Below are 20,093 nucleotides of genomic sequence, written 5' to 3' on the forward strand. Positions count from 1 at the left end.
CAACATAGAAGAGGATTCTTTACTGTTAGGGCAGTGAGAATCTGGAATTGCTTGCCTGAGGAGGTGGTGATGGCGAACTCAGTCGAGGGGTTCAAGAGAGGCCTGGATGTCTTCCTGGAGCAGAACAATATTGTATCATACAATTATTAGGTTCTGTAGAAGGACGTAGATCTGGGTATTTATTATGATGGAATATAGGCTGAACTGGATGGACAAATGTCTTTTTTCGGCCTTACTAACTATGTTACTATGTTACTATGTTACATATAAGTGCATGCGGGTAAAGTGAAATACATTATTAGGGCAAAATGTTGAAAAATGGGATCACATTTTAAACAGGCCCCCAATACCAACATATTGATATAGGATATGTTACAGTCCTCGGTGTCCATATGCATCCACAGAGTCCGTAATTAGATCCAATAGGGTAAATCTCAAGGGATGTACACATGACCCATCCCATTCTGAGGCACAGCATATCCTCAAGAGTCCAAACTGTCCAATGCATGTCCAATTTATAACCTGTGCTAAAGATAAGATTCCTCTGCGCAGATGTTTGTAGTCCTCATCCCGTACCCGAATCAACAGGTGGTATCACAGCGAAGGACCAACAGAGATGCCAGTGAAAATATCCAAAATAAGTATAAAAATGTCTGGCATAATCAAGCAATGCCCATAGGTAAATAAAAGATGTCTGGTATAATTCATGGCCTTTATATAAAGGAACCTGTCCTCGGATGTCCCGGATATCCATAGTGCTATCTCCACATAAGATGAAAGATGAAAAAATGAAAACTCTTCACCCAGATGCAGCCGGCTTGTTACAGTTCTCAGACGACATCCAAATGCACTTTAAAGCATACGGCCACCAACAAACGATATCCATATCAAAGACCAAAATATATACCTAAAAGAGTAAACAACAATTAAAAATTGCACCTATAACAAACAATACAATAAAATAGCAATGGGACAACCCACCGTCTAAGACTAAAAACTGATGAAACAAGTATCTTCAAAGAGAATAATGCTTATAATAGCCGTATACAAATTAACCGTAGTATTTCACATGTACACAGAAAAACTATTCACAGAAAGGCACTAAAGACACCACAGCAGCGTTACGCAGACTTGATAATTTACATCTCGGCCCAAACAGTGTCATGGTTACGGCAGATGTCGAGGCCCTGTACACGTCGATTAAACATACTGACGGTATCAGGGCTGTCGCATCCTATTTAGAGTCTAGCAGTTTGGATAAAAATCTGATCCAATTGCTTTTGAAACTTTTAGAGTTTGTGTTGACACATAATGTGTTTGTGTTTGGGCGGGACACGTATCTGCAGATGCAGGGGACTGCCATGGGTGCCTGCTGTGCTCCCTCCTATGCGAACCTCTTCCTGGGGGCATGGGAGAGGGATATTTTCCTCTGCAATCCCATCCCCCAGTCATGTTTCATCCAGGAATGGATGAGATATATCGATGATATTTGGTTCGTATGGGAGGGTAGCACGGAGGACCTAGACTTCATGATGAAATATCTCAATCAAAACTGCCTTAATATCAAGCTCACCTTCACTTGTGGCAGGGTGGTAGATTTCCTGGATCTGCGGATACGTGCCCTGCCCAGTGGTGATATTACCAACGATGTGTTTCGAAAGACAACAGCTACAAATTCGGTACTACACGCACAATCGGCCCACTTACAGTCTACCATACAGGGAATTCCCATCGGGCAATTCTTGCGAGTAAAACGCATTTGTTCGGACACAAATGATTTTGAAAATCAATCGAAAGAACTGACTGCTAGATTCAAAGAACGGGGCTACAGCCATAAAATGATTCATAAAGGGTATATTAGGGCCAAGAATACGCCAAGAAATATGCTTTTATATAACCACCAGATTAAAAACTTGAAAACAAAGGATAACCCGATCCGATATATCACTGGATACCACAATAAATGGTTCAAATTCAGACAAATAATTCAGAAGCACTGGGCAGTATTATATACGGATCCCACTTTAAAACTTCTTTTACCCTCGACTCCATCTATAGTGGCTAAAAGATCTAGGAATCTTGGAGATATTTTGGTACATAGCCACTATATGGAAAAAAGGAATACAACAAGTGGATGGGAATCTAAAATGGCTGGCTTTTTCCCGTGCGGCAGATGCAAGGCATGTGCCAATTGTGTTAGGGCCAAGACTTTTACTAACTTCAATGGGTCCAGGAACTATAACATCAGAAAATTCATCACGTGTACAACGAAAGGGGTTATTTATCACTCTACGTGTCCGTGTGGCAAGATATATGTGGGCCTCACCACCAGAGAATTAAGAATTCGTGTCCGGGAACATCATTTGGATATTGCCAAAGCTAAAACAATAGATGACATTTCAAGTTTGAAGACTTTACCTCGACACTATAAAAAATTCCATGACTGCAATCCGTATTTGATGCAGGTGAAAGGTATTGATGTAGTCTCAGTGGGACCGAGAGGTGGCGATCTGGGCAAGGCTCTTGCCCAGGTCGAAAGTAGATGGATCTACAGATTAGGCACATTGACTCCACAAGGCCTGAATGAAAATTTGGGCTTTAGTGCCTTTCTGTGAATAGTTTTTCTGTGTACATACTATATGGTCTACCAGTTGTAACGCTGTGCATTAGATCTAAGCGGTAGCAATTTAGCAACGCTTACTAGCACCTGTCTATATACTTGAAGGTACAATTTTCGTCTAGTTTAATTATTTAGTTACAAAACAGATATATGCAGTGCTATAACTGGACAGACATGGTATTGTCACACCTAGATTCAGCTGATTTGTGCATTTAATGAGTACTTCACTCGTGCTGACCGCTTTTTCTAGTTGCATAGAGGCACCCTGTCTGTCATGTTTTTGTATATATGTACGTTGTATATTTTAATCTACATGTAATAAAATATGTTCATTTTATGAATATTTTTGTGGCACTTCTTGGACCATAGTATATGCATCTGTGTTCCTGGTGGTTTCTAGTGTATTATATGAAGTGTTACCCACCCCCTGTTTTGCGTTATGGGTTTGGGCATTGTGCTTACAGTTTTTTTTTTCATGCAGATTTGTATGTGTTTTTGAAAGCTAAATAAAGATCTATTATTGAACAAAAAAAAAGAATTGTGATATCATTTCTTGACCAACCTCTTCATTTACATACTCCATTCAAGAATGTTTACACACACAGATAGATCTATAGATAGATAATAGTGATGAGCAAATATACTCATTGCTCAGGTGGTCTCTGAGTATTCATGACTGCTTGGAGATTTAGTTTTCTTCACCGCAACTAGATGATTTGCGGCTACTAGCCAGCTTGATTACATGTGGGGATTCCCTAGCATCCAGGCAACCCCCACATGTACTCAGGCTGGCTAATAGCTGTAAATTTTTCATCTGAGGTGATGAAAACTAAATCTCAACACTAACAAATACTTGGAGACCACCCAAGCGTGCTCATGGAAAACCCGAGCAACGAGTATACTCGCTCATCACTAATATATAATAGATAGATGGATAGATATTTAGATCGATACTATATGCTATATACATAAGTCCTCGCTATATACTTAAAGGGAACCTGTCAGCAGGATTGAGCACAGTAACCTATACTCACTGTCAGGTGTGCGCTGTTATACTGATTAAAATGATACCTGGGGTGAAGGAATCCATTTTGTGCTTTTGGTTGAATGTTCATTTTCAGTTTTGAGTTAATGATTTGCTTGTGCGGGACTGAAGGGGGGGTCTTCATGTGGTGCTCAGATTAGATATTCATCGGTATGGCTCCTGACAGGTCACTGATCCCTCACTGACCTGCCCCCTATTTTACATAATGAAAAAAAAAAATTATAAGTAATGCATTGCGGCTTGAGCATTGTGGCTTTAAGTCTCCTCACCTCAACATGCTTATCATGTCACTCTCCGCAAGGAGAAACGATACTTCTTGGATCCCGGTCAGACGCCTCTCAATCAGCCAAACCAGATCTCCGCTTTGCACTGACGAGGGGCAGTACTCCGAAACACAGCGTCTGCAAATTGAGATTCTGGTTTGGCTATTATCCTAAGTCATGTGACAAGGCTCGTTAAAGAGTCGACATTGACTGTTAGGATTGCTATTCCCAATAGGTGGCACTAGAGTTCTTGTCCTCTTCCTCTCTGAAGAGACAATTTTGATGTAATCCTGAAATTCATTAAAAAAAAAAAATCCATTTGAAAATGGCGCCCGCCGCACCTACACAATAGCAGCTATCAGTGTATATAGAGGTGATCAATAGCTGCTACTGCGCAGTCACCAGATTCGCCATGTGGAGGAGGGATTTTTTTTTTCTCTACAAAGATGGCGCCTCCTGCACAGTAGCAGCTGTCGGATCACCAATAGCTGCTACTGCACAGGCATGGCCAGAGCCATTTTCAAACGGATTTTTTTTTTTTTTTTTTAAGGAATTTCAGGATAACCTTAAACACATGAATTATATACACATCACATATGCCATCAGACTGCAGTGCGGGGGCTACTGCCGACACCGATCTGACACTGTGTAGGTTACTAAGCACAATCCTGCTGACAGGTTTTCTTTAATTATGCCATTTACATCACACGGTACACCCCGGAGCGACATGTACACACCACACAGGACATGCTGAGGCCGATGAGTGCCACCACACAGGACACGCTGAGGCCAATGAGTACCACCACACAGGACACGCTGAGGCCGATGAGTGCCACCACACGGGACACGCTGAGGCCAATGAGTACCACCACATGGGACACGCTGAGGCCGATGAGTACCACCACACGGGACACGCTGAGGCCGATGAGTGCCAACACACGGGACACGCTGAGGCAATGAGTACCACCACACAGGACACGCTGAGGCTGAAGAGTACCACCACATGGGACACGCTGAGGCCGATGAGTACCACCACATGGGACACGCTGAGGCCGATGAGTACCACCACACGGGACATGCTGAGGCAATGAGTACCACCACACAGGACATGCTGAGGCCGAAGAGTACCACCACATGGGACATGCTGAGGCCGATGGGTACCACCACACGGGACACGCTGAGGCCAATGAGTGCCACCACATGGGACACGCTGAGGCCAATGAGTACCACCACACGGGACACACTGAGGCCAATGAGTACCACCACATGGGACACGCTGAGGCCAATGAGAACCACCACACAGGACACTCTGATGCCAATGAGTACCACCACACAGGACACGCTGAGGCCGATGAGTACCACTGCACGGGACACGCTGAGGCCGATGAGTACCCGCCACATGGGACATGCCGGGGTCGACGAATACCTGCCACACGGGACACACCAGGGCTGACATGTACACAGCACACGGGACACGCCGGGGCTCACATGTACACTCCACACGGGACACGCTGAGGCTGATGAGTACCACAACCCGGCACATGCCGGGGTCGACGAGCACCCACCACACGGGACACACCAGGGCCGATGAATACCTACCACACGGGACACACCAGGGCCGACGAATACCCACCACAAGGGACACACCAGGGCTGACGTGTACCCACCACACGGGACACACCGATGAGTACCCGCCACATGGGACATGCCGGGGCTATTGATAATCTGCCACACGTGACATGCTGGGGCCGACTTGTACCCACCACACGGGACACACCAGGGCCGACGTGTATCCGCCACACAGGATATGCTGGTGCAGATACTGTATATATACGTTACATATTTGATATTTGAAAGTGCAATTATGGGTTGCCTACTCATACACATATATATGAAAACACACATGCACGTTCACTCACACTGCAAAACACAAGCACACACTGGAAAAAACACACACATGCACACTCACACACACATTGCAAAACACACACACACGCATGTTCACACGCATTGCAAAAGACATACATACACGCTCGCACACACTGCAAAAGACACACACATTGCAAAACACATACTGCAAAAGATGCACACAAAAGCAAGCTCGCACACATAGGAAAACACACATACTGTAACCTGCAGTTCTCTCATCTTGCCCAGATGTCCTGCTGTGCTGCTGCTCTGCAGGCTGATGCTCCTCCCCCTCACATTCAGAGATCTGCACACAGAGGAGGAGGATGCTGCCAGCGATCATGGTGTAAGTAATGAACCCTCCTCCTCTTCTTGTAGTTGTGGGTCAGGAGCTGCCCTCTCACCACTGCATGCACATCGCTGGGGCCGGCCATGGCTCCAGCTACATGTGCATGCTGCTCGTCCTGCCCCCTCTCCATCATGCTGCAACACTAGGTGCCTGAAAAATTAAAGGGGCTGGCAGCCAGAAAGCGGCCTACTACAGGCACCGGCTACTCTGGCATTTGCCAGAAGTGCCCGATGCTCAGTCCGGCCCTGGATCCTGCCAAGCTACAGGCAGTGATGGACTGGCAGGAACCCCATTCACTTAAAGCGGTGCATCGCTTTATGGGGTTTATTAACTACTATCATCAGTTCATCCCACACTTCTCAACTTTGGTAGCTCAATAGGGTTGCCCTCACCAAGAAGGGAGCAAATCCCAAGTTGTGGTCAGATGAAGTCTCCAAGGCCTTTCTCTCGATTAAGTCACACTACCCTAACGCTCCCATCCTACATCGCCCCGATGTAGATAAACCATTTGTCATGGAGGTGGATGCCTCATCTGTTGGTGCTGGAGCAGTCCTTTTCCAAAAGGATGTGCAAGGTCGGAAGCATCCTTGCTTCTTCATCTCCAAGACCTTCGCACCAGCAGAGAGGAATTATTCCATCGGGGAAAGGGAGTTGCTAGCCATGAAGTTGGCTTTTTCAGAGTGGAGACACCTCTTGGAGGGAGCTCGCTTTCCCTTCCAAGTGTTCACTGACCACAAGAACTTGGTATATACAGTATACTGTACAGACGGCCCAGCGGCTGAATTCTCGCCAGGCTATATGGTCCCTGTTCTTCTCCCGGTTCCATTTTATTCTCCATTTTCTCTCTGGGGAGAAGAACATTTGTGCCAATGATCTCTCCCGCTCCGTAGTGTCATCTGAGGAGGAAGAGCCTCGGCTTATTGTCCCTTCTGAGAGCCTGAGAACTGTGGCCCCCGGGCAAGACTTTCGTACCAGCGAATTTGCGACCGGAGGTTCTCTCTTGAGCTCACTCGTCCAGAGTGGGTGGACATTTTGGGACTAAGAGGACATCTGAGCTTTTGGCGAGGACGTACTGGTGGCCGCATATGGCCCGTGACATCGGGGACTATATTCGGGCGTGTGTCTCCTGCGCCCATAATCGGTCTCCGCAACAACGGCCTGCTGGGTTACTTTACCCCATGCCAGTGGCAGACAGGCCCTGGGAGATGGTCGGGATGGACTTCGTGGTGGGCTTACCCAAGTCTCGTAGCTTCACCATTATCTGGGTAGTCACCGATCAATTTTCCAAGATGGCGCATTTGGTGCCGCTGCCACGGTTACCTTCTGCACGGGCCTTGGCGGCGTTGTTCATAAAACATATTTTTCGCTTACATGGAATGCCTAATAAAATTGTCAGCGACCGGGGTCCCCAGTTTGCGTCTCGGTTTTGGAGAGAGCTCTGCCGTTTACTCAGCATAGAGCTGAATCTCTCCTCTGCTTAACATCCCAAGACGAATGGGTTGGTAGAGACAACCAACCAGACTCTGGCGACATACTTGCGACATTTTGTCTCTGCTAGGCAGGATGACTGGGCATCTTTGCTACCTTGGGTGGAATTTATAACCACAAGGAAAAAAGTGGAAAAATGTCCGCAAGTATAAAGATAGAAACAACTTTATTATTAAAACTATACAAAAAGGTATCAAACAGGGACATGACAAAATCAGGCAGCAGAGTACATCACCGCAAAAATAGCGAGAGCCCATATATTAGGGTGTAAGTAGATCATGAGCGCAAGTGCGCAACAAAGTATAGGCACAGAAATGCATAATGTAAGCCTTACCCAATCAAATATATATACACACCCGGCGAATATGGGCTCCCGCACTCCCCGACGTGCGTTTCGGAAGTATAACACTTCCTTCCTCAGGGGGCGTGTCATGCAGGACGACAGAGCGAGTATAAGAGCACCCGCGACCGGAAATGACCATGTCTATTGCGACGCCGATGATCCATCCGCCCGCCCACATACACTGACATCACCGCTGCTGCAAGATCACATGGGGCCCCATGTGACCAAAACAGCAAGCGGCAAGCAGCGACGGGCAGAGGGAGGGACCCACACTGCATCACAATAAACGGCGGCCATATTGACTGTGGGTAACATGCCAGCACCATACCGCAACAAGCAGAGCGGTGCTGCACCGCCATACAGGGGAATGAAAATACATAATACATAATGCAATTTAAAACATAAAAACCCCAAACCACAAACACATATGGTGGAGGTGCAAAACAAATATAACACACATTGTATAGACCCAGATTGTACAATATAATATATGTATAAGCACACAATAAAACAATGCTGTACATTAATCAATCAACATGACATTATAGTTAGAAGATGAAAAATACCATAACATCATACATCATACACTATTTGTATACCAATATACATTGTGGCTATTACCGTATCTAGATAGGCCACATAGTAACAACATGCATAGGGCCAATAATATACATATAACCAAACGGATACATATACAAAATATTTGTGCGGAATCCACCCCATCTTCATCTTAACAGCTCCACTCTCCATCACAAGCAACACGAATATGGCAAGAGTCACTGAAAAATAAAACAAAATTAGTAAAAGAATATAAAACCAAAGAGATGAATGCACAATGCAGCCCGCAAAATACATCAGCAAGGGGACCCCAGAAAAGGGACAAAGGAAAGGCACTCATTAAGCCCATTGGGATGAACAGTGTTCAGAGCCCAAATCCATCTTGTCTCCAGCTGGGACAGACGCTTAGACAGACCACCACCACGGATGTTAATATTTAAGGATTCAATACCACGTACCCTCAACAGTGTACCATCACAGTTGTGGAAGTCCTTAAAATGACGTGGTATTGTTTTTAAGGTGGAGGCGTCCGCATGACCGACTGCCGCCTGAATGCCCAATACGTGTTCCCTTATTCTAACCTTGAGCTGACGAGTAGTCAGCCCAACGTAAATAAGGTTACACGGGCACGTAGCATAGTAAATAACGTATCTTGTGGTGCATGTGATACGCTGACGAATATTAAATGATTTAGTACCATCGGCGTTCAAGAACCTATCACATCGCACCACATTCGGACAGGCGACACATCGGCCACACGGAGCACACCCACCACGACTAGCAAATCTATCAAGAAAAGTGGGCAACACCTGTTCAGGATAATGACTAGAGACCAAATGGTCTTTTAAGTTCTTCGCCCTTCTAAAGGACATCAATGGTGCTGGTGGAACCAATTTTTTCAATATAGGATCAACCTTAAGAATCGGCCATGCCCTTTGCAAACTGGAACGAACCATATCAGCACGGGAACTAAACGTAGTCACGAATCTCACCGTGTCATCCGCCTTTTGCCTAGGTGTATTATTATATAGGAGGCTGTGGCGGGAAGCATGCTTGGCTCGATGATATGCCATCTTAACCATCCTGCGACTGTACCCACGGGCAAGAAAACGCTGCCTCAGCTCCTCAGCTCTAGTCTCAAAGTCACCATCAGACGAGCAGATTCTGCGAAGACGGAGAAATTGCCCCACTGGCACAGAACGAATCATGTGCTTAGGATGACCCGAGGAGGCAAAAAGTAATGAATTGGTAGCCGTCTCCTTTCTAAAAATATCAGTTTGTAGATAACCAGAATTGTCTCGCCTGATGGTGACATCCAAGAAGTCAAGTGACTGAGAGTCAAAAACAAAGGTCAAATGCACATTGAGGTCATTGCTGTTCAAGGTCTGCATCACCTGCCCAAGGTCGACGGGGGTGCCCTGCCAAATGAAGAAGATGTCGTCAATGTAACGTGTCCATAAAGGGACACGGTCCATTAACCCCTGTTCATTAGACAGAAAAAGCTCCCTCTCCCACAACCCCAGGAAAAGACCAGCATAAGCGGGCGCAAAGGCCGCACCCATGGCGGTCCCCTGGAGCTGAAGGTAGAAGGACCCCTTAGACACAAAAAAGTTATGAGTTAGGGTGAACTCTAAAAGTTCCAGCAGAAGTTCTCGTAGGCCACGCGGCAATGATGATGTACCTAAAAAATAGCGTACAGCCGCAATGCCATCTTTATGTCTAATGTTGGTATATAACGATTCAACGTCTGCTGAAACCAGAAGAGAATCACCCTCCAAACACAACCCGTCGACCCTGCGCAGGAGATCACCCGTGTCCCGCAGAAAGGAAGGGAGGCTTATCACAAGAGGCTGAAGGTGGTAATCGATCCACTTATTAATATGGTCCAGGAAATTCCCTCTACCAGACACGATAGGTCTGCCGGGCGGTGTGGAGGCATTTTTGTGTATCTTGGGGAGGAGATATAGCGTCGCCACAGCTGGCTCAGGAACCACCAAAGCCGATACTAGCTCTTTGGTGACAATGCCGTCCTGAAGTGCCCGTTTAAGAATCTTATCCAGTTGGCCACAATATGCCGAGAGGGGGTTATATGTAAGACGTCTATAGCAGGTCGTATTATTTAGTTGACGATATGCCTCCCTCTCGTACATATTGGTGGGCCACAAGACGACATTGCCACCTTTATCAGCCAGTTTAATAACTGTATTTGGAAGTTCCTGCAGAAAACTCAACCTAAGCCTCTTTCAGAGTGGAGACACCTCTTGGAGGGAGCTCGCTTTCCCTTCCAAGTGTTCACTGACCACAAGAACTTGGTATATACAGTGGGGCAAAAAAGTATTTAGTCAGTCAGCAATAGTGCAAGTTCCACCACTTAAAAAGATGAGAGGCGTCTGTAATTTACATCATAGGTAGACCTCAACTATGGGAGACAAACTGAGAAACAAAAATCCAGAAAATCACATTGTCTGTTTTATTATCATTTTTTTTGCATATTATGGTGGAAAATAAGTATTTGGTCAGAAGCAAGCAATCAAGATTTCTGGCTCTCACAGACCTGTAACTTCTTCTTTAAGAGTCTCCTCTTTCCTCCACTCATTACCTGTAGTAATGGCACCTGTTTAAACTTGCTATCAGTATAAAAAGACACCTGTGCACACCCTCAAACAGTCTGACTCCAAACTCCACTATGGTGAAGACCAAAGAGCTGTCAAAGGACACCAGAAACAAAATTGTAGCCCTGCACCAGGCTGGGAAGACTGAATCTGCAATAGCCAACCAGCTTGGAGTGAAGAAATCAACAGTGGGAGCAATAATTAGAAAATGGAAGACATACAAGACCACTGATAATCTCCCTCGATCTGGGGCTCCACGCAAAATCCCACCCCGTGGGGTCAGAATGATCACAAGAACGGTGAGCAAATATCCAAGAACCACGCGGGGGGACCTAGTGAATGAACTGCAGAGAGCTGGGACCAATGTAACAAGGCCTACCATAAGTAATACACTACGCCACCATGGACTCAGATCCTGCAGTGCCAGACGTGTCCCACTGCTTAAGCCAGTACATGTCCGGGCCCATCTGAAGTTTGCAAGAGAGCATTTGGATGATCCAGAGGAGTTTTGGGAGAATGTCCTATGGTCTGATGAAACCAAACTGGAACTGTTTGGTAGAAACACAACTTGTCGTGTTTGGAGGAAAAAGAATACTGAGTTGCATCCATCAAACACCATACCTACTGTAAAGCATGGTGGTGGAAACATCATGCTTTGGGGCTGTTTCTCTGCAAAGGGGCCAGGACGACTGATCCGGGTACATGAAAGAATGAATGGGGCCATGTATCGTGAGATTTTGAGTGCAAACCTCCTTCCATCAGCAAGGGCATTGAAGATGAAACGTGGCTGGGTCTTTCAACATGACAATGATCCAAAGCACACCGCCAGGGCAACGAAGGAGTGGCTTCGTAAGAAGCATTTCAAGGTCTTGGAGTGGCCTAGCCAGTCTCCAGATCTCAACCCTATAGAAAACCTTTGGAGGGAGTTGAAAGTCCGTGTTGCCAAGCGAAAAGCCAAAAACATCACTGCTCTAGAGGAGATCTGCATGGAGGAATGGGCCAACATACCAACAACAGTGTGTGGCAACCTTGTGAAGACTTACAGAAAACGTTTGACCTCTGTCATTGCCAACAAAGGATATATTACAAAGTATTGAGATGAAATTTAGTTTCTGACCAAATACTTATTTTCCACCATAATATGCAAATAAAATGTTAAAAAAACAGACAATGTGATTTTCTGTATTTTTTTTTCTCAGTTTGTATCCCATAGTTGAGGTCTACCTATGATGTAAATTACAGACGCCTCTCATCTTTTTAAGTGGTGGAACTTGCACTATTGCTGACTGACTAAATACTTTTTTGCCCCACTGTATACTGTACAGACGGCCCAGCGGCTGAATTCTCGCCAGGCTATATGGTCCCTGTTCTTCTCCCGGTTCCATTTTATTCTCCATTTTCTCTCTGGGGAGAAGAACATTTGTGCCAATGATCTCTCCCGCTCCGTAGTGTCATCTGAGGAGGAAGAGCCTCGGCTTATTGTCCCTTCTGAGAGCCTGAGAACTGTGGCCCCCGGGCAAGACTTTCGTACCAGCGAATTTGCGACCGGAGGTTCTCTCTTGAGCTCACTCGTCCAGAGTGGGTGGACATTTTGGGACTAAGAGGACATCTGAGCTTTTGGCGAGGACGTACTGGTGGCCGCATATGGCCCGTGACGTCGGGGACTATATTCGGGCGTGTGTCTCCTGCGCCCATAATCGGTCTCCGCAACAACGGCCTGCTGGGTTACTTTACCCCATGCCAGTGGCAGACAGGCCCTGGGAGATGGTCGGGATGGACTTCGTGGTGGGCTTACCCAAGTCTCGTAGCTTCACCATTATCTGGGTAGTCACCGATCAATTTTCCAAGATGGCGCATTTGGTGCCGCTGCCACGGTTACCTTCTGCACGGGCCTTGGCGGCGTTGTTCATAAAACATATTTTTCGCTTACATGGAATGCCTAATAAAATTGTCAGCGACCGGGGTCCCCAGTTTGCGTCTCGGTTTTGGAGAGAGCTCTGCCGTTTACTCAGCATAGAGCTGAATCTCTCCTCTGCTTAACATCCCAAGACGAATGGGTTGGTAGAGACAACCAACCAGACTCTGGCGACATACTTGCGACATTTTGTCTCTGCTAGGCAGGATGACTGGGCATCTTTGCTACCTTGGGTGGAATTTGCATTGAACAACGCCGTAGCCAATTCCACTGGTCAGACTCCTTTTCTCCTTAATTACGGCCAACATCTGCGTGTCCCTGTGCCCATGCCTGTGTCATCCACCGATTCTAGGGTGGCAGACTGGGCGGTGGAGGCATGTGACATCTGGGACCGCACACAGGATGCCATCCGGGCCTCCAAGGAGAGAATGAGGGTTTCGGCTGATACACACCGGCGCCACGCTCCGACCTTTGCTCCTGGCGACTTAGTGTGGCTCTCCGCCCATAACATCAGGCTGCGAGTTGAGTCCACTAAGTTTGCACCTCGCTACATTGGCCCATTCAAGGTTCTGGAACAGGTCAACCCTGTGGTCTACCATTTGGCTATTTCTCCACGCCTTGGTATCACAGATACTTTTCACGTTTCCCTCTTAAAGCCCGTTCATTTGTCCCGGTTTTCTGAGTCATCTGCCAGGACATTGGGTTCATCCATGGATGAGTTTGAGGTGAATGTTATCGTGGGGTGCAAGGTGGTATGTGGCAAGAAATTTTATCTGGTGGACTGAAAGGGCCATGGTCCAGAGGATAGAACCTGGGAGCCTGTGGAGCACATTCGGGCTCCGCTGCTCATTGCAGCTTTTGAGCCTAGCGAGGCTCAAGGAGGGGGGCCCTAGGAGGGGGGTAATGTTAGGAGTCGAGTTTCCTCTGCTGCACAGGGGGAGTCTCGATCCGTGTCTGCTGTGGTCTCCCATTCTGCATCGGCCACAGTGCAGCCTGCTCAGTGGAGACTTCGCTCCCAGCGTCTCACTGGGACTGATACTGTGCAAAGGGTTACTACTGCCTCTCCAGGCTCTGCTATTGTACCCTGCACTGATCTGCAGCGAGCAGGCTTTGCACACACTGAGCATGCCCAGGGCAAGATCTCTCAGTGGAGATCTAGGGTCACATGCTCAGGTACTGCAGCCACTTCCATTGGTCCTTCTCTGACGGTCCTTGTAGGTGCTAGGACTAAGTCCTGCTTTGCACTCTGAGCATGCCCAGGGCAAGATCTCTCAGTGGAGATTTAGGGTCACATGCTCAGTTACTGCAGCAACTCCATTGGTCCTTCTTTTAAGGCCCTGTACGTGCTGCAACTCTTTAAGGCTTGCATGGCCGCACGGCCATGTGCTAGTATCAAATGTGTTTTGGCTTATGCCAGTGGATACTATACCACTCTGTTCTTATGTGGTGTGAAGATGTAGCATTGGGACTGTACATTCAGGCAGGCAGCTAGCGTCAGTGGGGGCAATTAGCCGTTGCGGTTAGCACAGAAGAGTTAAAGAGCAAGCACAACCCTAGTTAGGGTTTTAGTTTTGTGTACAGCGCGATTCTGTGAGGCAACAGAGTTTGCTATCCGTTCACACGGGGTGAAGCTTAACCCACGTGTGAGCTCAGAGTCCATCCGCCTTTACTTAGCAGCAGATATCTCTGCACAGTGGATCCCGGGCTGCGAACGCACCTTGTAGCTATCTACCTATTACTCGGTGCGTTCCGCTAGCCCTAATAACCTGTAACTTACCTGTGGCACCTAACAGGTGTTGGCAATAACTAAATCACACTTGCAGCCAGTTGACATGGATTAAAGTTGATTCCACCTCTTTCCTGTGTCCTTGTGTGTACCACATTGAGCATGGAGAAAAGAAAGAAGACCAAAGAACTGTCTGAGGACTTGAGAAACCAAATTGTGAGGAAGCATGAGCAATCTCAAGGCTACAAGTCCATCTCAAAAGACCTGAATGTTCCTGTGTCTACCGTGCACGTCAAGAAGTTTAAAGCCCATGGCACTGTGGCTAACCTCCCTAGATGTGGACGGAAAAGAAAAATTGACAAGAGATTTCAACACAAGATTGTGCGGATGTTGGATAAAGAACCTCGACTAACATCCAAACAAGTTCATGCTGCCCTGCAGTCCGAGGGTACAACAGTGTCAACCCGTACTATCCATCAGCGTCTGAATAAAAAGTAACTGTATGGTAGGAGACCCAGGAAGACCCCACTTCTTACCCCGAGACATAAAAAAGCCAGGCTGGAGTTTGCCAAAACTTACCTGAAAAAGCCTAAAACGTTTTGGAAGAATGTTCTCCTTTCAGATGAGCCAAAAGTAGAGCTTTTTGGGCAAAGGCATCGACATAGAGTTTACAGGAGAAATAAAAGAGGCATTCAAAGAAAAGAACACGGTCCCTACAGTCAAACATGGTGGAGGTTCCCTGATGTTTTGGGGTTGCTTTGCTGCCTCTGGCACTGGACTGCTTGACCGTGTGCATGGCATTATGAAGTCTGAAGACTACCAACAAATTTTGCAGCATAATGTAGGGCCCAGTGTGAGAAAGCTGGGTCTCCCTCAGAGGTCATGGGTCTTCCAGCAGGACAATGACCCAATACACACTTCAAAAAGCACTAGCAATTGTTTGAGAGAAAGCACTGGAGACTTCTAAGGTGGCCAGCAATGAGTCCAGACCTGAATACCATAGAACACCTGTGGAGAGATCTAAAAATGGCAGTTTGGAGAAGGCACCCTTCAAATATCAGGGACCTGGAGAAGTTTGCCAAAGAAGAATGGTCTAAAATTCCAGCAGAGCATTGTAAGAAACTCATTGATGGTTACCGGAAGCGGTTGGTCACAGTTATTTTGGCTAAAGGTTGTGCAACCAAGTATTAGGCTGAGGGTGCCAATACTTTTGTCTGACCCATTTTTGGAGTTTTGTGTGAAATCATCAATGTTTTGCTTTTTGCTTCATTCTCTTTTGTGTTTTTTCATTTTAAGACAAATTAAATGAAGATAATAATACCAAAGAATTTGTGATTGCAATCATTTTCATGAAGAAACTGAGTATTATCTGACAGAATAGCAGGGGTGTCAATACTTTTGCCACAACTGTAGTTTATACAGTCTGTTACGTCTGGCTGAGGCCTGTTGTATCTGTGGTGGAAAAATCGTAACTTCACAGGGAAAAGTTTTATTGTTCTGTCTGCTAGCCTTGTTCCACAGTTTTTTTGTTATTTTAAAAATTCTCAAAAACCTCCCCCAAAAATTATACTGTCTGTTATGTCAGGCTGAGGCCTGTAGTATCTGTGGTGGAACAATCATAGCTTTGCAGGCATAAGTCTCATAGTTATGTCTGCTAGCCTTGTTCCACTGTTTTTTTTTTGTTGTTATTTTAAAAATTCTCCAACCCCCCTAAAAAAATTATACAGTCTGTTATGTCAGGCTGAGGCCTGTTGTATCTGTGGTGGATAAATTGTAGCTTCGCAGGCATACATATCATAGTTCTGTGTGCTAGCCTTGAACTCCTTTTAAAAAAAAAAAAAAAACAATTTCAACCCCCCAAAAAAATATTTTATACAGTCTGTTATGTCTGGCTGAGGCCTGGTGTATCTGTGGTGGAAAAATCGTAGCTTAGAAATCATACTGATCAGATATAATTTGGCTCCAAATAAATACATTTGTGTTGACCTTTTGAAATAGTTCAGTAGTCTATTTAAAATTGGCAAGGCAAGGGGCAAGGGACAGGGAAGTGGACGTGATGCTGATGGTGCATGCAGAGGATTAGGCCGTGGCCAAGCTGAAAGTGGGCCACAACAAAGAACCATGTCTTCTAGCTCAACCTGTCCCAGTTTCTAGGGGATCGCAGCACACTACCATTGAAGCCAGAGCATTGTGAAATGGTTGTTGGTTGGATAGTGGATAATGCTTCCAGCCACTTAGCCACCACCACCACCATGTCTTCCACATGGTCCAATCTGAATAGCCATGAGTGTGGACTGGATATTCCTCACCCTGATCCTCCTTCCTTCTACCATGCCGAGTGCCCTGAGACAACTGATCCCACACTTGGACACTCCGAAGAGCTGTTCAGTTTTCCCTTTCAAGATTCCGTACTCCCAGCCGGTCAACTTGAAGTGGGGCCAGATGAGATAGTATGTAGCGATGCCCAAAGCTTTGACCAGCCACAATCACACGAAGGCAATGGAGGGAAAGTGTCAAAAGAGGTGGACGATGATGAGACACATTTGCCAGAAAGTCAGGAGGAGGAGCAGGTTGAGGATGTGGAAGAAGAAGAGGTGGATGACATAGTGACTGATCCAACCTGGCAGGAGGACATGCAGAGCGAGGACAGCAGCACACATGGGGAAGGAGGCATATCACCCCAACAGGCAGGAAGAAGCAGTGTGGTGGCCACAGACAGAGGGTGTGCATCCATTCCCTGTAACACCAACATAAGGGAGTTGCCATTCCAACTGTTAGATGTTTCTGAGCCTGGTTATTTTTTAAAAACTCTGGTGATATCCCCAAACAGGTAATTTGTAAAACCTGCCATGCCCGCATCAGCAAGGGTAGCAAAACTACCAGCCTGATCAGCACCAGCATGATCAGGCACATGGCAGCAAAGCACCCGTCTTCGTGGGCTGACCCCCCAGGCTCCAGTAACACTGTCTGCAGGGGACACCACTGCTTCTTCAACTGTTTGGCATAGAAGCCAATCCCCAGTCCACAAGGCATGTGAAGATGCCTCTAGCCCTGCACCTGTTGTTGCCCACTGTCAAGCAGCACCATCATCAAGCCAGTACATGTCCTTGTCCAAGCAAAATCTTCAGCTGTCTATGCCCCAGTCATTGGAATGCAAGCGGAAATACCCAGCCAACACCCCACAGGCCAGAGTCATACATTCTAACATTTCTCTTCTGCTTGCGCTCGAAATGTTGCCTTTTAGGCTCGTTGAGACGGAAGCTTTCCGCAACCTGATGGGGGCGGCCGTCCCAAGGTTCTCTGTCCCCAGTCGCCACTATTTCTCCCGGTGTGCCATACTGGCATTGCACCAGCATGTGTCACACATTACCCGTGCCCTCAACAATGCTGTTACTGGGAAAGTCCACCAAACCATGGACACATGGACAAGTGCTTGTGGGCAGGGATGGTACATCTCACTGACGGCACACTGAATTAACATAGTGGAAGCCAGAACCCAGTCAGACCTTGGGATGGAACACATCCTCCCCATGCCGAGGATTGTGGGCCCTACGTCAATCAGGGTTGCCCCCACAGTTTACAGCTCCTGCACCTCCTCCTCTTCATCCTCCATCTCTGAAATCAACTAGTGATGAGCGAATATACTCGTTACTCGACATTTCTCGAGCATGCTCGGGGGTCCTCCGAGTACTTTTAAGTGCTCGGAGATTTAGTTTTTCTTGCTGCAACTCAATGATTTACATCTGTTAGCCAGCATAAGTACATGTGGGGATTCCCTAACAACCAGGCAACCCCCACATGTACTTATGCTGGCTAACAGATGTAATTCCTTCAGCTGTGGCAAGAAAAATGAAATCTCCGAGCACTAAAAAATACTCGAAGACCCCCAAGCATGCTCAAGAAATCTCGAGTAATGAGTATCTTCGCTCATCACTAAAATCAATGCATCAGTCAGAAGCTGGAACCAATGCAGCACTGCCTCAGCCAAGCGGCAACAGGCTGTGCTGAAGCTAATCTGCATAGGTGACAAACCGCACAATGCAGAAGAGTTGTGGACAGCGTGAAAGAGCAGTCAGATATTTGGATGACACTGCTGAACCTACAGCCGGGAATGGTCGTGTTTGACAATGGCAGGAACCTGGTGGTGGCTCTGAGGCAAGGTGAGCTCACACACGTACCTTGCCTGGCCCATGTTCTTAATCTCATCGTTCAATGCTTTCTGAAAAGCTATCCAGAGCTGCCGGATCTGCTAGTGAAAGTACGCCGTCTGTCTGCCCATTTTAGAAAGTCAACTACAGATTCAGCCGCCCTTGCCGTGCTTCAGCAGCATTTGCAGCTTCCGGTTCACCGACTGGTGTGTGATGTCCGCACACGTTGGAACTCTACACTGCATATGTTGGAAAGGATTTGTGAGCAGAAGAGGGCAGTTGTTGACTACCAACATCAACAAGGCCGTCGATATTCAGTTCAGACTCCACACATAAGACCTCTGGAGTGGACATGTATGTTAGACATATGTACCATACTACAAAATTTTGAGGACTGAACCAAGATGGTGACCGGCGATAACGCCATAATTAGCATCACCATCCCGCTTCTCAGCATTTTAAAACCTCTCTGCTCACAATTAAAGAGGATGCATTACACTCAGCCCAGCCTCATGTCTTCCCAACTTGGATTGGTAGGCAATGAGGAGGAGGAGTTGGAGGAAGAACAGGAGTTACTTTCGTGCGCTATAGATGGTACTACAAGCACAGTTGTCACAAAACATAGTCAGTCGTCCTGTTGGTGAGGACACGAAAGTCTTGCCTGTTAGCAGTTTGGCACCCATGGCTGACTTTATGTTGTGCTGCGTTTCACGTGACCCTCACAGTCTAAAAATTTTTGGTAACACGCATTACTGGTTGGTGACACTTCTAGACCCACGCTACAAGGAGAACTTTCAATCTCTTCTGCTAGAGGCAGAGAGGTGTACAAAAATGTTGTAGTACCAGAGGGCTATTGTAGCGGAATTACTTAGAAAATTCCCATGTGAGAACGCTGGCAGCAGACATCAGAGTTTGTTGTACAACCAAGGAGTCCAAGCAAGAGAGACAGAAGTACAATCCAGCTCAGGCAGGGGAACAATGGCAAAGTTCTGGGACAAGTTCTCAGACCCTCCCATCGTGCAGAGGCAAGGGGTGCTGTCACAAGAAGTGCAATGTTTGGGAATATGCTGAGTGGTTACCTTGCAGATCATACAGACGTCCTCCAGGATTCCTCTGTG

This window comes from Ranitomeya imitator, chromosome 4 (assembly GCF_032444005.1).
Source record: "Ranitomeya imitator isolate aRanImi1 chromosome 4, aRanImi1.pri, whole genome shotgun sequence".
Taxonomy (NCBI): Eukaryota; Metazoa; Chordata; class Amphibia; order Anura; family Dendrobatidae; genus Ranitomeya; species Ranitomeya imitator.